The sequence below is a fragment of the Aquarana catesbeiana genome, linkage group LG02, assembly GCF_042186555.1.
Source record: "Aquarana catesbeiana isolate 2022-GZ linkage group LG02, ASM4218655v1, whole genome shotgun sequence".
Lineage (NCBI taxonomy): Eukaryota > Metazoa > Chordata > Amphibia > Anura > Ranidae > Aquarana > Aquarana catesbeiana.
This window is the reverse complement of record NC_133325.1, coordinates 446,015,596-446,038,757: the sequence shown is the minus strand read 5'-3', so window position 1 is coordinate 446,038,757 and position 23,162 is coordinate 446,015,596.

Genomic DNA, 23,162 nt, shown 5'->3' with positions numbered 1-23,162 from the left:
GTGTAGAACCCCTTTGAGAATATATCTCGGGTCTATGGAGGCCAAATTTATATACATACATAGAAAGGCTTCATTGACATCGACATTGTCACTATAAAGATCCTTCACATTTTAGATTCAGACGTTTTTTGGTCCACATTATAACACTCTAAGGTGGTATTTATCACCACTCCCTTAAACGCATATTTATTCAAACATTTTTCATTTTCCATTTTATTTATTTATTTTTTATTTTTCTATTTTTTATTTTATTATTTATATTTATTTTTATTTTTTATTTTTTATTTTTTATTTTTTATTTTTATTTTTATTTATTTTTATTTTTATTTTTAATTTAATTTTTAATTTTTATTATTTTTTATTATTTTTTATTTTTTATTTTATTTTATTTTATTTTTAATTTTATTTTTATTTTATTTTTATTTTTTATTTTTATTTTTTATCTATTTTTTATTTTTTATTTATTAATTTTTTTATATTTTTTTATTTATTAATTTTTATTTTTTATTTATTTTTTCATAAATTTATTTTTTCATAAAATATATTTTTATTTCTATTACCTTATCACGTCACGTCCTATTAATTTCACTAATTTTTCCCATCACGATATCACTACTCACCGAACACACTGAATGTTAATAGTCATTGATATATTATTTTCATATTTACACATATTTATTTATTCATTTGAAGACCATATCTCTTGCTGCGCAGATTTGAGTTTATGTCACTGCACACTGTGCTTTCCCAGTGTTGTCAATACAGAGTCTAACTGACGTCACTGGGTTGATTATTATCAGAATGAGGCTTGATCCGCTGTTTACTTCCAGCCGCCCGTGTGATGGGTAGTTACGTGCCTTCGCCCCGTCCGCCGTGGTGACGCACGCTCTATTGCCAGGTGGATACACACCAAAACGAGGCTTGAACCGCTGTTTACTTTTAGCGGTCCATGTGAAGGGAAGTGATGTGCGTTCGTCCCGTCCGAATGGGTGACGCACATCCGGCTACTCGTTCTTCCCTATCTCGGACCACACTCTCCACTATGGAATGGAGAGTGGTAATAACTATTTTATATTGGGGACATCCCTATGAGGAAGTGGTCTCTATTCTTAGTTTATCCCTACACTCATAATCTCATTACACTCTATAATAACATCCCAGTACAATGCTGGAACGCATATACGCACACCAAATAGAGGCGTGGAACGCACGCGGGTCCGCCATCTTGGCTAAACCCGGAAGTGCCTTAGAAATTTAGACACTAGCTGTATCCTCATTAAGGGGGCTAAGATATCTATATTAAGGGGTATGGCAGCAGTGGGTGAGTACCCCAGATGAAGTCTTTTAAGACGAAACGCATCGGGAGACTCCACTGCCTGCCATAATTTTACTTGAAGCGCTTTTTTTACTACTGAAATGTAAGTTGTTTACTTATTTTAATAAATCTGTTTTTCCAAACGGTATTATGCTATGTGGCCCCCCTTCTTTATTCTTATATGGACTATCCATCTGAGATGATCCGTGGGAAGGTTTGCCATCCATTCCAAAGTTCCGTCAGGAGTCTGGATATGTTCTGAAGTTTTACTGCCATCCAATCGTGAGGTTCCTCCCTTTGATTGCCCGTTGGGGTTACAAGCTTGATTGACTCATTGAACGTACGTTCTTATGAGTTCAATCCTTCTGGTAAGCCTTCACTTTTACTCTATGTGGAGGGTCCATCACACCTTTGCATGCGTTATCCACGTGGTGAATAAGGAACTATATACATTTTTGGACTAACATCAGTCCTTTTCAGTCCTTAAAACATCCGAAGAACATCAGAGACTTTATTTGTTTATTTGTTAAGCTGTCATATTTTGCATTTTTTTGCTGTTCGACATAGACGTTTTCTTTATTCTTATATCTATATAAGCTTTTTAAACCTACAGCGCTACACTTGTCTATGCATTGTTTTCTGCTCAAGAAACCCCTAGAAAGTTTAGAAAAAAACTTATGATTCCATGGAACCCTGCTTGAAAAATGCTGTCCTAAATACTACCAAATCCTGCATCATTAATGTTGCATTATATTGAATACTGGAAAAGATACTTGTAGAATTTTACTGAAATTATGTTATTCCTATTAATACTGTTTCCCTGATTAGTTTGGTTTTCCCTGTTTGGACTGTTTTGTTTTCACATGTTGTTTTCACATGTATATTGCCTGTTTTGTAGCTGCTTGGGTATTCTGTCCCTTTTTAGCTAAATCTGGTGCACCTGTTTGAGTGTGTCTGTACTGACTCTAGCAGTTCCTACTTTGTCTAGTTCTGTGTTTGGAGCTAGTCATTTTGTGTTTTATACTCTGATCTGACCCATATTGAGTTTGCTTCTGTCTGTCTGAGGTTGTCCAGCTAGGCAATCCTGTAGACTGTATATTGTAAGTTGTCCTGCTGCATAAGTCCACCTGTTACTTCAACAGCTCGGTTGAAGATCAGACACTTCTGGTCCCTGCAACTGGTGGAGTGCATTCACAATAGGAGTTCCCAATACCCTTACATAGGAGTAAGTCAGCAATCCCGTTTTTACCAGTGAAAGGATGAATAAGCATTCTCAGTCTTATAGTGCTTTTTGTGTTATTAGATGGAATTTTGATTAAGACTGCATTGAGTAATTGTTTTTCCATTTTTATATCTCCACTATACAAAGGATTTTAATAAATCGATGAGAATGCTACTGCAATACATTTTTCCTAGGGCATTAATCAGATATCAACTTAGGCCAAATGTTTATAACAGATTTTTTACTTAGGTCCAGAATAGTGAAAACAGTTCAGTTCTACTGCCAGCTGAATAGGTTTTTCAATATATTAAGACATTTTGTTTTTCTTTAATTCTAGGTCACATTACTAATACCCTGAGTTTTATCAGCAGTTAATGTCAAAGCCTTATGGGCATTTTGTTAGTTATTTAGTCTTTGAGTAGCAATCTGAATGATACCCTTCCCCTACCCTACCCAACATATTATACCTAATCCTTCTGCTTTTTGACATCAGACACAAGCAACTTTGGTGCAGAATAATGCTCTAAATAGTGTCTAACTACTATAGGAACCATGCCACTTGTCATAATTCAAGCTGTCTGTAAAAATAAGTCAAATTCAAATTTGCTGTGATTAAAAACATTTACACATCTACTGAAAGGTTGTTGCCATGGGGACTGTGATGTCTCAGAGAAATGTTATGTACAAAAGTGTAAATTGTTACAGTACCTAAGCTGCAACTTTGTTTATTAAAGTGTAACTGCACTGCATCTGAGCACCACAAACAAAAATTCTATTTCATACATTGTTAATATTTAAAGCAAATTCACCCATCCATCCATGTCTCCATGCTTTACTTTGCTGAGAACCCATTTTGAAAAACACCCTCTGATATTTATGGCAGTGGCCATCTTAACTAAGGGCAGATGATTCATATAGCATTTACTTCCTGGAATCCATCTGCCCTTGGCTCAGGCATTGGCTTAGCTGAGAACCCTCCCTCCCCTCCTGAAGGTTCCTGGGATGTATGGCATCATTTGCCTAGGCCTGGAAACCAGGAAGTAAATGAAGAAATGTAAAGAAAATTTTAAAACAAGTAAATATGATATACTTTCCTATCTATTTTACTAATGCTAGCAGCATAAGAATTAAAAATAGTCCATGAGGATTCAGAAAGTGAAGTTCCACTTTCACTGGATGTTAATGGCTCTGCTGTCAATAAAGTAAAAGTACTAGTTAGGGAAAGATTTAAATAAAATGAAGAAGTTAGAGGGAGAAGTCAATGAATTCACAGGAGGATGAGAGGGATTGCAAATTGACTAAGTAGTTTTGTCTACTTTTCTTCAGACTATATTTTTTTAATACTATGTTTTATATGTATTATAACAGCTAGTGATCCTAATTTGTTCTGATTTATTATAAATGTACAGTAGTAATCTGGAGAAAGTAATAATGAACTGTAGTTTAAGCAGCAATGGGGTGGATTTACTAAAGGCAAATAGACTGCACTTTGCAAGTACACTCATTTTCCTTAATAAATGTAAATGTGGTAAGATTCATTTTGCAAAGAACACACAATCAAGTGCAAAGAAAATAATAAAAAAAAGCAGCATTTCATTGCTTGTGCGTGACTGGATGATGGAAATCAACAGAGCTTTACCACATTTATTAAGTTCTGGGGAAAATGAGTGCACCTGCAGAGTGAACAGTCTATTTTCCTTTAGTAAATCAACCCCAATAAATTTATAGTAAAAGTGGTTGTGCTGACCTTGGGTACTAAAGGTTCTTTGTGATTCTTTTTTCTAATAAGAAGAGTGTCTGAAAAGTAAATTGATTAGTGTCTATCTGACCAAATAGTTTTATGTGTTCTTCCAAATGTTTTATAATTACATTCTGTATGTATTATCCTTGTCACTTGCAATGAAAAGCTAAGGGTTTATTTGCCTTTGCTTCAACTTTAACACACATTAAAGTGGGAGTAAACTCTCATCTCTGACTTTTACCTATAGGTAAGCCTATAATAAGTCTTACCTGTAGGTACTGTAAGTATCTCCTAAACATGCAACGGTTTAGGAGATATTTACTGTACATTGAGCAGGTGACGTTACCAGTGCATGTGCTCTGAAGGAATGGCCGGTGTCCTGTGCCATAAACGGCAGCTCCCATGCGCATGCCAGAGTCCACGAAGGAAGACCGGGTGAAGATGGGAGTGCCTGCAGTGGTGACAGCACTGCACTGGATGGCTTCATTTTCAGGTAAGTTTACAACAATGTGTTAGTATGCGATGCATACTAGCACATTATGATATTACCTTTCAGAGTACAAAAAAGAAAAAAAGACACAGCAGCTTACTACTGCTTTAAAGGGCTTACCACTTCAACATGCTTTTTTGATGCTTCTGTGATACTTTTTTAAGCTTTAAGGAAGTTATGGAAATGCCCTTTGTGTGTTGGTTTTCAGTTATTTTTCAAAAGGAGAATGATAATAATTGAATCATTTAAAAGCGACTCAAAGCTAACGCTGAATTAAAGCTGCTGGTGCGGTTAAAGAGCACTCTGATAGACTTGTATGGGGGGTTTGGAGAAGCCCTGAAGCAAGATGAAAGTGACAGAGCATATCATTTTTGAAGTGCAGAGAAGCAAAGCAAATGCAATAGTGTGAACAGAACTTTATAGGTAACCATTTTATTTAGTGACAGGTGCTTTGATCGTCTTTCAGAGAGCTTTAAAAAAGTGTGTCAAACGTCATGTTTTGAAGCAAGTGTAAACAGCCCTAAGTGTCTCGAAACATGTGTGTAAAGCTGGGCATACTGTAGATGGATTCAAATTTGACTGATTCAGCAGGGAGCAGCTGAATTTCAATAAATCTGTGGCCATTCCCATTCAAGAGGAGTTGATCTAGTGATCGACTCCTCTTTAACTGGTCCGTTGGAAAATTTGTACGCAATCAGTGCATGCAAACAATCAGCTGCAGTGCTGATCAGTGTATGCTGACAACAGAGGAGTCCCTCTGTCAGAATACATCAGTGTGTGGGCGGGGCCATTTGATTGGTACCAAAGATAGTGTAAAGGTGCACAGAGACCAATGAAGGTGGCACCATTATTATTTGGAATAGTAAAGGTAACAAATAACTTGTGGAACAAAATGGTAAGGTGCTCACTTCACAATATGGCAATATCACAGGTAACCCACGTACAATAGCTCCTAACAACGTTGGTGGAACTTTAAAAAAGTCTCTGCACTTGAGAGGACACCTTGATAGGCTGATGTTACTGTTAGCAGCATCTGATGAAGGGGATGATGGCTGATAGGCAGAACAGTGGTGCAGATGCATTTATTAAACTGATAGCAGAGCCAGGCATGGCATCACTGCACTATACCTTATCGACTGAAACCTCTTTTCAGTTCATCCTCATCAGTACCACTTACTTTGCCAGCTTTTTGTTACCTTGTCTTTTTGTGATGTGTTGCAGCCATCAATTTTAAAATGACCTTATTTGTTTTTCTTAAAATGGTACATTTTCCTAGTTTAAACATTTATAGTTTTCTCTTTTCTATTGTGAATAAAATATGTGTGTATGAGATATGCAAATCATTGCATTCTGTTTTTTGTAGCTTTTACACGCCAGCCCAACATTTTTAGAATTGGGTTTGTAAATACACTGTCCCTAGTCAGTGGGGATCCTGTCCCTACGCTATCCACTTTACAAATGTGCACCAACCACATTAAGAGAGTGCCATTTATTAGCATTGCCCTTGCTTAATGAAGAACTGCAGCTTTTCCTCCCCAAAACAACAGATGCATTGTGCATGTAAATGGATCACTGCCCATGTCAATTTGTGGTAACTTACCTCCTTTAGCTGAATACAGCAGGTTTCTGTGTCTGTGATGTCACACCTCCTCCGCGATGAATTTCAAAGTTCTATGACTTCCTGTTTTCTTCCAGTCCTGATACTACATATCCCATGATACTTTGAGCCTATATAGTTTCAGGGCGGGCTATGGGAGTCACGTATATCAGTCCTGGGAGTTGATGTGGGTGGGTCCTAATGTTATTGTGGGTATTTCTGAGCCTTCATATGGGTGAAAAGTGTACATGTGTCATACTTCCTCTTGTGTCATTCCTGCCTGCAGCTTGTCAAACAATAATGGTTTCCTGCAAGACTACAGAGGAAGGGCTTATTTCCTTCATATGTAAATGAATCACTTCACAAAGAGCAGGGCTCTGGGAGGGCGGGATCTGAGAGATGGGACTCTACCTGTTCACAATTGTCGGCATATTTAACAAGGCAGGATAGCATTTTAATTGTGATCCATTCAAACTTGCCCAGCAACAGAACAGCTAGCTTTCAGAACAGGCTATGTATGAAGGTGTTTCCTTCTTGAATAATGCTGTGATTTGTGAGGAGGGACTTTCAAGGTTTAGACTCTTCCTGTAGGTGTGACTGTGCAAGATTGAATGCTAATTGGGATTTATTCAATCCCACCCACCAACAGAGCTGTGATCGAAGTTACATCGTTTTCAGAGTCTGAAAGACTACAAAAGGGTGTGTTATAGACTCTAACTGCTGCAGGATGTGGCTGTAGAAGGTACAGCAAGATATACAGAGTGTCACATGATACAAAGCCACAACTAACACAGAATATCAAGGGATCCGTAGACAACAGAGCAGCATGGTACAGAGGTATGATCTATGCTGGGATTGATCATTCCATTCAGTTCTAGTGAAAAGAGTGTTGGAGTTCAGCTTTAAGATGGTCACGTAGTTCAGTAAAGGCAGCAGCATCCAATTGGTCAGGTAAAAAGATACACTTGTTAGGTAAGTTTTCCCAGGGTGGAAGAAGAGATCATCCCCCCAACCCAGAGACTGGCAAATAATACCCAGGACTTTTTAGTTCAAACAGACTATCTTGGTGCCTTGACCAGATGACAGACTTACCCCCGAGGAAGAGGTTGAAAATGTTTAAAGCGGTTGTATACCCACTGAACATTTTTTTTTTTTTACCCCTGTAAAGCAAAAGGCATAATGAGCTAGTATGCACCGCTGCAGTCAGCGGCTCATAGCAAGGGGAATATCTCCTAATCCGTACAGGTTTAGGAGATATTTTTTTTACTTACAGGTAAGCCTTATTTTATGCTTACCTGTAGGCAAAAGTTAAAAAAAAGACTATACAACCACTTTAAGAAACTGCATAAGAAGAGAAGACTATGGTAAATTGAGATTTACTAACATCCTTGAATTTTTGTCCAAAGAGGGAAAGCGAACAGAGAAGAGTCTGCTACCCTTATGGAAGAGGTCAAAACTTCACACGGAGAGGACTTCCTTAATGTGGACTTGAGCTGAACAGCCCCACTCCCAAGGTTACAATTACTAGAAAGCTGGCAATTCGTATCTAGTCAAGGTTTCCACATGATAGGACCCTGTGCTAGAACTGTCAAAATTCAGGGAACTGACACTCTTCAGGAGAAGTCTCCTGAGTGTGAGACTTCAGGAGGGGATGGAGGATGCCAGGAAAAGGCACTAGGGTAAACACAAAGGTCAGTGTTATGAGCAGGTTCCAGAACTGTTGAAGGACATGGAAGAGTCAGAAAAGGAAGCCTTAGTGACTGATTTCTTGGCCATGTATATCAAGAGGTCCCTCAATAGAGGGAAAAGGCTGGGGAGATTCAAGCATTGTAAGGAGTATAATCATCTGTGGGAAAAGGGACTTTACTAGAGTAAGATGTCCCAGGGTTCTGGGAGCCCCAATAAATCTGGGAAGATGCACAACTAGGTGTAGTAGTGCGAGAAGGATGAGGAGGGTCAGCTAAAGGAGGTGCCTGATTCAAGAATAGAGGCTACAGGATAAGCTCTGAGCACCTGAATGGTGAGGAGTCAAACTACCAAAGAATCCAACAGGAAAAGCAACAGCCCCCGACTTTGCAGAAGTAGAGGTTCGCTGTCAGGAAAGTCCTCATGGAAGACGTAGTGCTGGCTGCTCCGGGGCACGCCTGCGTGTGCCGGTGTGCGCGTGCCTGTGCTTGCAGGTGCACGTGCTTGCATGACACTTGGTGCCAATCAGTCAATTTTAACTGGAAGTGCATGCCAGATCGGTGCTGTCTGATCTGCAGCTCCCTGCGACCCTTGCTCCTGTTTACCTGTCTTGTATGTTTGATCTCCTGATTGCTTGCCCTTTGGATTCTCCTTGTCTTCTGCCTGACCTCGGCCTGCCTTTGACTCTGAACCCGTCTGCTCCTCTGGTACCTCATTGCCTGCCTGTTATCGACCCGGCCTGCGACCTGACCTATTTGCCCTGCACCTGCTCCAGCATCATCTGCCTGTGCATCTGCCTGCTTGACTGTGGTTCAGTTGGTGATCATCTCCCCTGCATCTGGGATCCAAGAGCAGCCCTTCCTGCAACTATCCCGCCAGGCTTTCATACTACTCTGTACTCCCGTGCTTCCTGTTTGCTCTACCAGGGGCTGCGAGTCAGATACGTAAGGGAGACCTTCCTCTACTCCATTTGTCTCATCGGCCAGGTACGTGAAAGTCTGACATTCACTGTCATGCAGGAGGCTGAGAAGAGCGGATAGAGGACCTCTAGCTTCAAAACCTGCAGCTTAAATGGGAGGTAGACTCTTACTGTTAAATCATTTCCATTTTTCACAATGGTGTCACTAGGCTCCGCCCCCAAGAAGGCATCAATTTAAAAGGACTTTTATTATTTTTTGAGTTATGGTTATGAGGACTTTACCATAAAAATTGTGGATTTTACAGGATTTTTACATGATGTATCATGTAAGGTGTATGAGATCACATATATGCATGCATAAACAAGTCACGTTGTGTTTTATTTTTGATGATGAATTGACACATATGATTTGGTAGTCTTTTATGATGGTTAATTTATATATGTGATTTTTTTTTGTATAGTGGGCATGTGGTTGTGCAGTACTTGTTAATATACTTATCCAGCTGGGTATTGGAAACACATATCAGTTTTATCAGCGGCCAGAGGAGTAAAATATGTTATCATCATTACTAATTTAATTATTCTTTCAGCATACATATTCTAAAACACTACATTAGTTTTTTGGTATTTCACCATGGGTGAATAAAATACAGGTCGCACAGAGAATAATCTTAATTATATTGAGAGATGTGTTGCTTTAGAAACAGAAATAAAAGCGGGATGGTGCTTCCTCTAGGTTTGGAGGCAGGAGAAAGAGTGCAGAGCATGCTCATACAACACCCGACCTAACTGATTACAGAAGCCTCCCAGCCTTAACCCTCACCGCAGTGAAACCAGAGATGGCAAATACATAATTGTCAACAGTCCCGATTTTCCTGGGACAATCCCAAATTTGGGACCCTCATCCCGATTTATGCTTGTCCCGATAATTTTCCCGGGGTTTTGAGTTTGTCCCGAGAAAATCGGGAATGTTTTTGCTAAAAAACAGCAGCGGCTACACAAACATGGTCGCTGCCACCACCACGAGTGTTATTTCCCCTTGTGTTCAGTGCAGAGGAGAGGGGCAGCCAATCGGCTTCTCTCTTCAGTGTACAAATAGAAAATTCTATTGTACACTGAAGCCTATTGGCTGCAGGGATTGGCGGCCCCTCCCCGCTCTCCACTGAACACAAGGATGTGATCATCTGCCGCCGTCGCCGCCGCCCCTCCGCCCCGTGTGTAAGATGACATTTTTTTTATGTACATTGGGTGTGCTGCCGGGTGAGTACATTGCAGATCCTGCGCATGGGGGTTGTGTCCCTGTCCTGTGCCTGTCCCTGTGTACCTGTCAGTGACGCCCCCCCAATGCACTCACCTCTCCATAGCAACGGTCTCCCACTGCACTATAACACTTTAGGGGAGCAGCTTTATTATTATATTTTTCTCTGACCATAGCACGGAGTCCTTTTTATATTTTACCATCTTCTGGACATGGCTCTGCTGGGTATTGCTGTGTAGTGAATAGTGTAGTAGTAATCAGTGTAGTGTAGTAATCAGTGTAGTGGGGGTTGTGGTAAATAGTGTAGTGCGCGTTGTAGTAATTAGCGTAGTGGTAATCAGTGTTGTGGTAATTAGCGTAGTAGTAATCAGTGTAGTGGGTGTTGTGGTAATCAGCGTAATGGGTGATGTAATGAACAGTGTAGTGCGTGTTGTAGTAATCAGTGTAGTGCGTGTTGCACCTGATGCAAGGACGGATTCTGCTGGGGAGGCACCTGATGCAAGGACGGACTCTGCTGGGGAGGAACCTGATGCAAGGACGGACTCTGCTGGGGAGGCACCTGATGCAAGGATGGACTCTGCTGGGGAGGCACCTGATGCAAGGGCGGACTCTGCTGGGGAGGCACCTGATGCAAGGACGGACTCTGCTGGCATCTGGTGGCAGGTGACACACTCGGGGCTTCCACTGATTCGGCATTATGGTGAGTTGAATGATTTAATTTTATATTACAATGTAATAATAGAAATAATGCGCTTCAATCACCCTGACACCATAACAACCATGGTACTGGGATGATTGAAGCGCTAACCCCAGGTGTTTGGAGTATCTTTATCTGCAGATTTGTTAAACTTTCTGGAATACACACATTTCTATTTTCTTGCTTTCTTGCTTTCTTGCTTTCTTTCTCCCTCATTTATTTCAGACTCTAACTACACCCCATTCCAAGCCATGCCCACTTAAGCCACACCCACTATTTAGCATAAACCACGCCCATTTTTGCTGTGGCTGCACGCTCTGCATTTTCCTATTGTACTATGCCACGCCTACAAACGAATGCCCCGCCCCCTAATTATAGCAAGGCTCTGCCTACATGCAAAAAAAGTGTCCCAAATTTTTTTTTTTGCAATGTTGGCAACTATGCAAGTATATTTTAAAACAGTGAGGTAGCTCCTGGTGCTTCAGCCCAACCAGCCTTTACTCACAAAGTGATACTGGGTCACACCAGAGGCTTATGCTCTGTGTCTAACACAGTACAAATAGGTCTGGAAAGTGCCATAATGCAGAGTCCAGTTCCCAAAGGTCACATTTCAGGCCAGTCCTGCAATCTTCAGTCCAGTAGGGTTCAGGTACAGCCTCCAAAGCTTTTGCTGAGGATACACCAATCCGGATAGCTTATGTGCAGAGGCTAGTTAAGATGCACAGTGTGCCTTGTGCATTCTAACCAACCATTGCTACTCCCAGGACATAAAAACCAAGACGGCCATATGTGAGAACTTCCATCCATGCCTACAACACAGGTACTGACTCATTATATTTCAAGTGCTGATTTTCAGCTGACTGCTTTTACTGACTGCTGCACCTATACTGTTAATTTCCATTATGGCATTTACAATCTCATCACTCAATGTTAAAGGGCTTAATAGTCTGGCCAAGAGACACAGGACCTGGGAGGAAACCTGTCACTTGCACTGTGATGTCCTATGTCTTCAGGAGATGCATTTTTCCTTGTTCAAACCGCCTTTCTTTCATCATCACCGCTTTCTATATATTTACCTCTGTAATGCTCCTAAGAAAAAAGGATGTGTAGCAATTGCAGTAAAGGACACAGTCTACTTCAAATAAGTGGAAGCACTCCTTGATGACTTGGGAAGATATATAATTTTAATTTGAGAAATCAACAACACATTATACACTTTGATAAATGTGTATCTTCCTAATATGAAACAACTTTCCTTTTGCAGAAAATTGTGGAAAATATTTGCCTCTATGCAATTCCTGAAAAAGACGTGGACCTGTTCACTTCTGATCCAACCCAAAGCTACAAAGCCACTCTTGCTCACTTTATCACTACATCTAATCTGTTTGATAATTGGCGATGCCAACATGCCATGGAAAGAGACTTTACCTTTTACTCACATGTACATCATTCTTATTCAGGGATAGACCTTTTTCAAGTCGACCAATTTCTATTACAAAATGTGACTAAATCTGAGATAAACACCATAACGTGGTTGGACCATGCTCCAGTGTCTATCATTGTGGGGGAAGTCCGAACCAAAACTAGGACGAATGTTGCAACGATGTCTAAACCAGAACATAAAGCAGAGATAACTAAAATGCTTACAGAATTTTTTGCCATCAATGCCCCTTCGGTGGGGAACCTTTCACACTGTGGAATACCCACAAAGCTTTCATCAGAAGCCTTCTTATAAAGTTTAGCTCTAAGACTAGCAACCGCAGAACGCACCAGATTAACAATTTGCTTGCCACTACTCAAAAATTAGAATCCACTAACATCTACCTCCCAAAAAATCAGAGATCAACTATTTCAAGCTAGACATGACCTACGGCTACTTTTAATTCAGCAACATGATCGCCACATTCGAACCATGAAAGCCATATCATATGTATATGGCAACAAAGAAGGAAAGTTATTGGCTAGCCAGGTCAAAGAAAAAATGGACATATTTTTGGTAAAAAAAATGGTAATATATATTCTTCTACATATTTTTGGTAAAAAAAATCGCAATAAGCGTATATTGATTGCACAAACGTGATAGCGTGTACAAAATAGGGGATAGATTTATGGCATTTTTATAATTTTTTTTTTTTTTTACTAGTAATGGTGGCGATCAGCGATTTTTATCGGGACTGCGATAGATCTTACATTTTTGATACTTTTTTGGGACCATTGACATTTATACAGCGATCAGAGCTAAAAATAGCCACTGATTACTGTAAAAATGTCACTGGCAGGGAAGGGGTTAACACTAGGGGTGATCAAGGGATTAAATGTGTTCCCTCAGTGTGTGTTCTAACTGTGGGGGGATGGGAGTGACTAGAGGAGGAGACATATCGCTGTTCCTAACTAATAGGAACACACGATCTGTCTCTCCTCTCCTGACAGAACCAGGATTTGTGTGTTTACACAGATCCCCGTTCTGTCTCTCGTGCCCGCGATTGTGGGTGGCCGACAGTCATTTGGTAATTGAAAAAGTGATTTCACGCAGAACACTAACAATACTATCTGGTCACTGATAAAAGATACATGCATAAACATATACTAAAATCCTAAATAACTGTATGTGTAAAATTCCGTGAGAGATCCTGGTGATCCCAAAAAGGTCATAGAGAAGATATCATATCAACACTAAATAATATGGTAACATATGAAATAAACCACAAATGTGGAAATAGCAAAATTCATAAGAATAAATAATAATAGTGACGTGTAAAATCAACCACAAACGTAAAAAATGGCAATGAAAGTTTACAGGGATGCCAACCAACGCTACCGGAAGTCATTACCCTGTGATCCGGTTGTTTACACTGCGGACCGGAAGTTTTGTTTAAGGTGATGGCACTACGCCGTTTTGCACTGTGCTTTTTGCATTGCCCTGTACAGTGCATTTTATACAATAAAATTGGGATTTTTACTACACTATTGGAGGCCCTCCCTTTTCTTCTCCTTCCCTATCTGCATGGTCGTCTGGATCGTGATGCAAGCCTGACATGGCCCCATGATGGACATCCATCCACCTGAGGCGATCCATGGTCCCTACTGCTATTAAACAGGTTCTATTACTAAGGCCCTTATCCAGGTCCTTAGAGGTAAGGGCACTGTGAGCACATTTCTACACAGACTACATTCACTCTTGCCACATCTCCTACTTCACTTATTGAGCTGATTCATGAACTTTATTCACCATTGGAGCGAACCCATTGATGTAGTTACTCCATCATCTCTTCCAATAAGAACTTTCATTGCCATTTTTACATTTGTGGTTGATTTTACACGTCACTGTTATTATTTATTCTAATGAATTTTGCTATTTCCACGTTTGTGGTTTATTTCATATGTTACCATATTATTTAGTGTTGATATGATCTCTTCTCTATGACCTTTTTGGGATCACCAGGATCTCTCATGAAATTTTACACATACTGTTATTTAGGATTTTAGTATATGTTTATGCATGTATCTTTTATCGGTGACCAGATATTATTGTTAGCGTTCTGCGCGAAATCACTTTTTCATTTAGTTCATGGTTAATTGTGTACACCAATAGATTTTGCAGCATTACATCACATACACATTATAGTAGCGCAGAGGTTTTTACACAGTCTTTCCGACAGTCATAGGGACCGCTGGCCATGCACATCGGGTCCCCTGTGCCTGCTAAGTCTCTTAAAGGAGCCATGTACCTGTACGTTGTTTTGCGCAAGGGCTGCCAACCTGCTGATGTATATACTGACATCAATAAGACTAATCAATAATTGCGCTATTACAAGAATATACAAGTGATAGCTGCCAGCATGTAACAATGTGGTAGACAGTGTACAAATGAATATAAATGGGACACATGCAGCGCTAAAATGTGCAATTACATTTTCAACATGTGACTGTGAAAAAGTGCTGGAAGCATAACCTATATCTATTGGGTTATATATGTCAATGGTGAACCTATAACATATAAGTAAATAAGAAAAAAGTCCATAAATATAATGAGTGATGTATCAGTTCGTAAATGCAAGGGGGTTCATAGGTATAAATGGTGCCAAAACTCCACATGGGGTGAGGGCTGGAACCGATTCTGTATGAGGGGACACCTTGCGTATGGATCTTCTAGGTTTCAAATGGAGACAAGTGGTAGCAATGAATATCTTTACCGGAAAGGGTGGACACAGTCACCATACGGTGGAGTGTCTTACAATCTTGGGGGATCCCACGATCCCGAGGATATCTGGCTGAAGAGATCCCTATGTGAAGTCACGTCTAAGACGACCATCACCGGAAAAAGCTTTTTTTTTTTCACAGGAAAAGCTTTTATTGAAAAGCTAAAAAAGTGCTGGACAGTGCACTATGATGTATAAAACATGATCACAGAGAAAATAAAACAAAATAGAATAAAATCGCGTGATAGCAGGGCATCTGTAGGCATTAGCAACCCTGGGTTGCTAATGCCTACAGATGCCCTGCTATCACGCGATGGGTTGCTAATGCCTACAGATGCCCTGCTATCACGCGATTTTATTCTATTTTGTTTTATTTTCTCTGTGATCACGTTTTATACATCATAGTGCACTGTCCAGCACTTTTTTAGCTTTTCAATAAAAGCTTTTCCTAACGGATTCATGCCCTATGTGGAGAATTTTTTATTCTTGTCTCCTTTTATGAATGGGACTTTGTTGAGCTTTAACCAGTTCTCTTGGCATACTCTTTCCATCTGAGGAAGACATCCGGATTGATTGGGAACTCCTATACTACCGAACGGTGATGGTCGTCTTAGACGTGACTTCACATCGGGATCTCTTCAGCCAGATATCCTCAGGATCGTTGGATCCCCCAAGCCTGTAAGACACTCCACCGTATGGTGACTGTGTCCACCCTTTCCGGTAAGGATATTCATTGCTACCATTTGTTGTCTCCATTTGAAACCTAGAAGATCCATACGCAAGGTGTCCCCTCATACAGAATCGGTTCCAGCCCTCACCCCATGTGGAGTTTTGGCACCATTTATACCTATGAACCCCCTTGCATTTACGAACTGATACATCACTCATTATATTTATGGACTTTTTTCTTATTTACTTATATGTTAGAGATTCACCATTGACATACATATACTGACATATAATCACACACATAGGTTGGACTTGATGGACTTGTGTCTTTTTTCAACCTCACCTACTATGTAACTATGTAACTATGCATATGTACGTGAGACGGTCGGGACGTGGTTAATGCTGCTGCTGCTAAAGTGTCATTCCCTTCAGAAATGTTATCCGTTACTTTTGTTAAACTACCTAAACCTGGAAAGGAACCGAATATGCCACAAAATTTCAGGCCGATTTCATTATTTAATGTCGCTGTAAAAATATATGCAAGTTACGAGAGTATAGACTAGCTGGATTAATGCCTTCTTTAGTGAAGCAGGACCAAGTTGGTTTCATTTCAGGACGCCAAGTGCCTGATGCAACCAGATGGATGATAAATCTCATCCATTTGATGGAAAAATTGGGGGATCCTTCTCTGATTCTGGCCCTTAATGCAGAGAAGGCTTTTGACAGCATACACTGGGGTTACTTGTCCAGAGTTTTGGACAGATTTGGTCTTACAGGTCAAATACACTCACCAATCTCTGCTCTGTATTCTAATCCTTTGACACGTGTGTTTACTGAAGAAATGTACTCCGTTGTCTTCTTGATAATGAATGGCACTCGGCAGAGGTGCCCTTTGTCACCCCTGATTTTTGCTTTGTTGATGGAACCCCTGGCCGAAAGGATTAGAACACATCCCAACATTCAAGGGGTAGTATCATGTTGTCAACAACACACCATTATGTTATTTGCAGATGACATTATATTATCGCTCTCTAATCCACTTAGATCCCTTCTTGCAGTATACAATGTTCTCATTTTTTTTTCCTATGGTCGCCTACTATAAAATCAATGCTAGCATGTCCAATATATTGGGCATGTCCATCGATGATGCCACTAAAAGTAAGTTGCAACACAGATTTCCTTTTCAGTGGAATGAGGATTTATTACAACACCTGGGAAATAAACTAACCCCTTTCACTGGCAATTTATTTAAAACTAACCTTTCTTCCACTTCTTACTACAATTCAACCAGAGTTGACTCGATTAAAAAAAAATCTTCCTTTCTTGGTCCAGTAGATTAGTGGCATATAAGATAATACTGCTACCTAAAATATTATACTATTTCCGAACGCTACCCATTCATATTCCAGCCATTTTTTTTCTAGCTACAGTCACAACTGATTAAATTTGTGTAAGCTGACCATAAAACACGTTGTTCATTTCAGATATTGATAAAACATAGATCAGTAGGGGGTATGGGCCTTCCTTACTTAAGAGACTACTACTTTGCAACCATATTATACCAGATTCAATTTTGTTTCCAACCGACTCACTTAAACAGTGGAGCATTTTGGAACATGACTAGGTGCAAACAGAGACTCTTAGCTCTCTATTGCTGGTTGATGACCAGATGCACATAGCAAAACACATTGATCACCACCACTATTGTAGCAGGGCTACAAGCCTGGCGATACTTTTATAAACACTATGACCCCTCCATGAAATGTACGACAATTCAGATTCCTCTCAACTGACTAAACGACATGAATCCAGACATGTATTTCTCTAAAATGGATAGCCAGAGGGTTGAAGACACTCAATGATAATTTGAGAGAGGGCCACCTGATCCCTTTCAAAATCCTGGTCCAAAAGTATGACCTACCTGCTAGGCTAGTGAGTCCTTTCTCTACAATAGACTAACATCTATATTAAGATTCCACAAGCTCTCCTCTATTGAAGTGCCAGTCAGGGCATGATCATACTGGAACTCAACAAACTCCAAACTTAAAGTTATCCTCTTATTTTATGAACTATTGAATTCAAAGTCCATATTTGTTAAACACTTTCAATTGAGTAAGTGAGAAACAAAATTTGACTGCTCTTTTTATGACAACCAATGGCGGAGAGCGATTAAATATACCTACCAACACTCTAAATGATCCAACTACTGGGAAATGGCCCAGAAAATAATAATAATAATTTACAATGCAATTTTAGTCCATATCTCATGGAAAAATGTTCCCTTAACAGTACTGACAAATGCTGGAGAAGGTGTGGACAGACAAGAATGCTTACACATACAGTGTGGTCATGCCTACCTATACACAGTTTCTGGGATATTTAAACTGATTTCCTAAATTACAGGATTTATTGTTAAGCCAAATGTAGAACAAGCTATCCTTAGCATTAACTTATCAGCAATCCCTAGCCCACTATGCCCAACATGTATACATATACTGTTTGAGGCTATAAAGCAGTAATCTTGAAAAAATGTAGAACAAATGAGGTTCCTAATGTAGGTGAGGTGATCAATCAAATCATTAAAGTCAGTAAATATGAACAATTATTGGCATTCTTTCTTTTTTCTTCTTTCTATGGATTCATTTACCAGATTATTCACCAATGTTAACAAGTTGAAATGTAACGTTACTCATATGCAAACCTATGAGACTATATTCCTTCTATTACTAATGAATTGCTATTTGTTGAATTAATGAATAGTGCTGAAGAGAATTGTATAAGACACACACTCCACTAGCATGGGCGTCCACACAGTGGGGCAAGGGAATTCCCCCTGGAATTCGGCAAGGTGTGTGGTCTCAGTAGAGGCTGCATCGCTATGGGGTTGCGGGAGGGGGGGCGGACTGCATCCAAGTGACACCAATCAGATGTAGATGTAGCAGATGTAGCGGGTGCTGTCGAGCCCCCCCCATATGTGAAGAGATGTCAGCAGCATCAATGTGATAGGGGAGAGCTGCGGGATGCTGTTAGAATGTTTCCCCCACTCACCCCCCCTTTCTCATGTTGGCAAGATGGGAGAAGAGAAACCTTCCTGCCTGTTCTTCTTCCCTCCCCATTGTCCACAGCAAGTGACCAATCAGTAGCAACTACAGGAGACATGGAAAAGGAGAGGACTGTGCTGGGGGAACTAATAGCCCCAGCACCACCAGATTGAGCCACACTGTACCCACACCACCAGAGAGAGAGCCACGAAAACCATGCTGTACCCACACCACCAGAGAGAGAGCCATGCTGTACCCACACAACCAGAGAGAGCCATGAGAGCCATGCTGTACCCACACCACAAGAGAGAGAGCCACACTGTACCCACACCACCGGAGAGAGAGACACGCTGTACCCACACCACCAGAGAGAGAGCCACACTGTACCCACACCACCAGAGAGAGCCACTCTGTACCCACACCACCAGAGAGAGTTACTCTGTGCCTGCACCACCAGAGAGAGCCAAGCTGCACCGCACCACCAGAGAGAGAGCGCCAAGCTGTCCAGCACCACCAGAGAGAGAGCAGGTCAGTGTCACTGGGCAGTGTGGGCACAATAGGAGACAGACAGTACTAGCATTGTATGGCCACAATAGGACTAAAATTATATGGACGCAATAGCGTCTTTATGCTATTGCGCCCATATAGATGCACAATAGCAACTATATGAACACAATAGCATAAAAATGTTATTGTGCCCATAAAGCTGCTATTGTGCCCATATAGCTTGCCCTCCCCTTCATGACATAGTCGAAAAGCGGCAGAGCATGGGTGACCTTAAAATACTGCCCCCCTCCCGAAAAAGTTCCGTGGATGCCCATGTCCACTAGTTAGGTTCTCAGCAACACTTTCAAAAGGCTGTAATGTTAATGAATACTGCATATAATGCAGATGTGAAATGCATCCTTGTGTGTGTACTTGATTATCTGGTCAGATCATAACTATGTTATGTGCATAAATAGTTACTTGTCAGTAATTTTGGAAATACTATTTGAAAAAAAACGTGCGATTTTGAAATTTCAGTAGAAGTCACCGAAGAATAAAATATCTATGGTGTACAGAGTATCTTGACAATAGAGAAAGATAAAAGGAAAAAAAAAAAAGGCTAGCACAATTATAGTTTTATTATTTTTTCAGCAGAGCTAAAGAAAAGGTGTCCAACCCTTTAAGATACTAGCAAAATAACTGAGGCAATAGGTGGGGTTATACAGGGGTTTGCTTTGACGTTTTGTTCTTGCCAGTGTTCCAACCTCCTGTAGTCATTAGCATAACCCAACTGTCTCCCAATGTGCCATAAAGTGTTTACATACTGTTCATAAAGTCAATACAATGCTACTACTTTTTGCTGTGCCATAACACTCTCTAATACTGATTTCTTGATTATAAACCTGTCTAGTGCACCCTGTGAAACTAAAGCCTAGTAAAAGCTGCTTACATAGTGTGCAAAAAGAGAGTACAATAAGTCATACACAAATTACATAATTATATACACATAAAAATTGTGGATATGGGTACCACACAGAGCAATACACCCAACCTCAAATTACATAATATCAAAATTTATTGAACCAAAATTATGTAACAAATATACGTTTCATGCAAAAAATGTAAACAAAAGCACACCCCTCCCTAGCACAATTAAATTTGAACAACATTGTTCCCCGCATATAAACACCCACCTCTCCCGCTTAGTTTTCACTAACTAGCTTCTTGATAGACTGTAGTCATACCTAAACAAATCGAATTTAATATAATTGTACAGCTCTATACCAAATGCATATGGCAAATATACGCATGACTGAAAAAAATTACAGTTGTCTGCAATCAGCAACTCATATTCCAACTATATACAAAATGTCTCAAAGCAATTCAAAGCAAAGAACAGATGAATGGCCTGTCCTGAATTAAAATTCGTATCTAGTGTCAAGATGATTGCAAATAGAAGTTAGTCCAGCATGCTTGCATAATCACAGTGTGGTGAAATTAAGCAAGTGATGAAAAGCAGAAGCAACCATACAAGCAGTTTAAGTTTGCAGTAAAAGCAATGTCTGGTATATACCTATATGTGAAGATCTGAATGGCACAGGACAGAGTTTGTAGAAAACAGGAAAGAGAAGGTTGTACTGTATATACGTATAGAATATGAACAAGGCTTGAGGTAACAACATCATAGGAGATATTCCTATCACAGTTTTAATTTTAAGAGAGACAGATTCAATCAAATATATCAAGATAGGCAGAGGAGATGTAGTGGTTTTCCAGGTTTGGCACATTGCCACAATGAAAGCCTAAGCAACAACTACTGGGTAGATCTATTGTTGACTGGGGGGTCTTATGTTGCTGGGAGGGATCTATTGTTGAGGGAGAAGTCTATTGTTGCTGGCTGCTGAATGGTCTATTGATGCTGGCTGCTGGGAGATCTGTTGTTGCTGCTGGGGGTCCATTGTAGCTGGGGAGGGTCTGTTGTGTGGGGGATCTATTGTTGCTGTGGTGGGGTCTGCTGTTGCTAGGGGAGATTATTGTTGCTGGGGTGGGGTTATCAAATTCCATACAAATTACTTAGTAGCACAAAATGTTACTAGGTTCTGTATTCTCTAAAAGGGGCGGTACTGGGAGGTGGGTAGGGGGTGAGTGAAAAAGAAGACAATGTCCCAATTCTCTTTGGAAAGTGTTGCCCAGGTCCCTATGCCAGGTTTCAGTAAAAATTAGGTACTTAATCATTGTAACATACCAACAGCATCTTATACAGACGGGATAGGATATGACAGAGTGGTTTTAAGAGGCAGCTAAGCTGTTTAAACTTCGTAAGGGGTCTATAAATGAGGTTGGTCGTGTGCAGTGGTTTGCTAAAAGAGACTGTTGGGATTTCAGTAAGCCAATGAGTGGATCTATTTGATGGGTGGACAGGTGGAGAAAAGAGGCCAAAGCAGAGTAGCTTGGGGCCAGGAGGATTTCTATATTCCCCCCCGAGTAGAATCAGAGAGACTTATCAGAATGTCCACATTATCGATGTTAGTAGACTTGGTGGTGTGGATTTTTTTCTTAATTGAAGGATGCAAAGCAGTGTGATTGGATCTTGAACCTGTATTTATATTTTGCCACAATGTGTACAATGTGTTGTTTTGTTTGTTTTTGTTGTTTGTTTAAAAAAATTTTTAAAAGATTTTAAAAAATCTGGCAAGCTAGTTCTCCCTGTGTGCTTGAATTTATATAGCAGCATGTTAGCAAATTATGGCATACTTATCTTAAAACGAAGCCCTCCAGCCATGCCTTGTCATTGCTGACAGGGTTCCCATCTTCACCTGGTCTTCCTTCTGGGTTTGCAGGCTGCGATGACATCACTCACACACATACATGCGGGAGTCACAGTTTATGGCATAGAGTTCTGAAGGGACGGCACAGTATGCCGTCCCTTCAGAGCGCATACGCCAGTGAGGTCACCGGCTACTTCCTGTATGAATATCTCCGAAACACCCTTATATAGGCTTACCTGTAGGTGCAAGTTCGAAGTACAAGTTTACTATTGCTTTAAAGTGGAACTTAAAGTGGTTGTAAAGTCAGAAGTTTTCTTATCTCAATGCATTCTGTGCATTAAGATAAAAAGCCTTCAATGTGCAGCAGCCCCCTTCAGCCCCCCTAATACTTTCCTGAAACCCATCTCTGTCCAGTGATGTCTATAAGTGTCTCGGCCACCTGAGACTCTCCCTCCTGATTGGCTAAGCCACAACAGTGGCACCATTGGCTCCCGCTGCTGTCAATAAAAGTCAGTCAGCCGATCAGGAGAGAGAGGGGGCGGGGGCGGACCACGGCCCTGTGTCTGAATGGACACAGGGAGCTGTGACTCGGCTCGGGTGTCCCCATAGCAAGCTGCTTGCTGTGGAGGCACTCGACAGGAGGGAGGGGACAGGAACACAGAAGAGGGACCCAAAAAGAGGAGGATCTGGGCTGCTCTGTGCAAATCCTCTGCACAGAACAGGTAGGTATAACATGTTTTTTGTTATTTTTATAGAAAAAAATGAGACTTTACAATCACTTTAACTCCCAAAAGTTTATTCTGCTTTAACACCTCCCCCAGCACAATTAGGGGAACTTTTTATTTATTTAATTTTTAGCCCCCCCCGACATGTCCTGCAGCCTCCTAGGAACAACCAGGGGAAGGCCAAGGGGCTATGAAGATGCGGGCCGGGGGAGTGGTGGGTTTGGCATGTTGTCGGAGTTGGTTGCCTGCATCCATAAAAAGCAGCCAGCTGAGGAGGACCAATATGATGAGACTGACTGCGTGACACCAAAACAGCAGATTGCAGAGGGACAAAGTTGGTTTTGTTGTG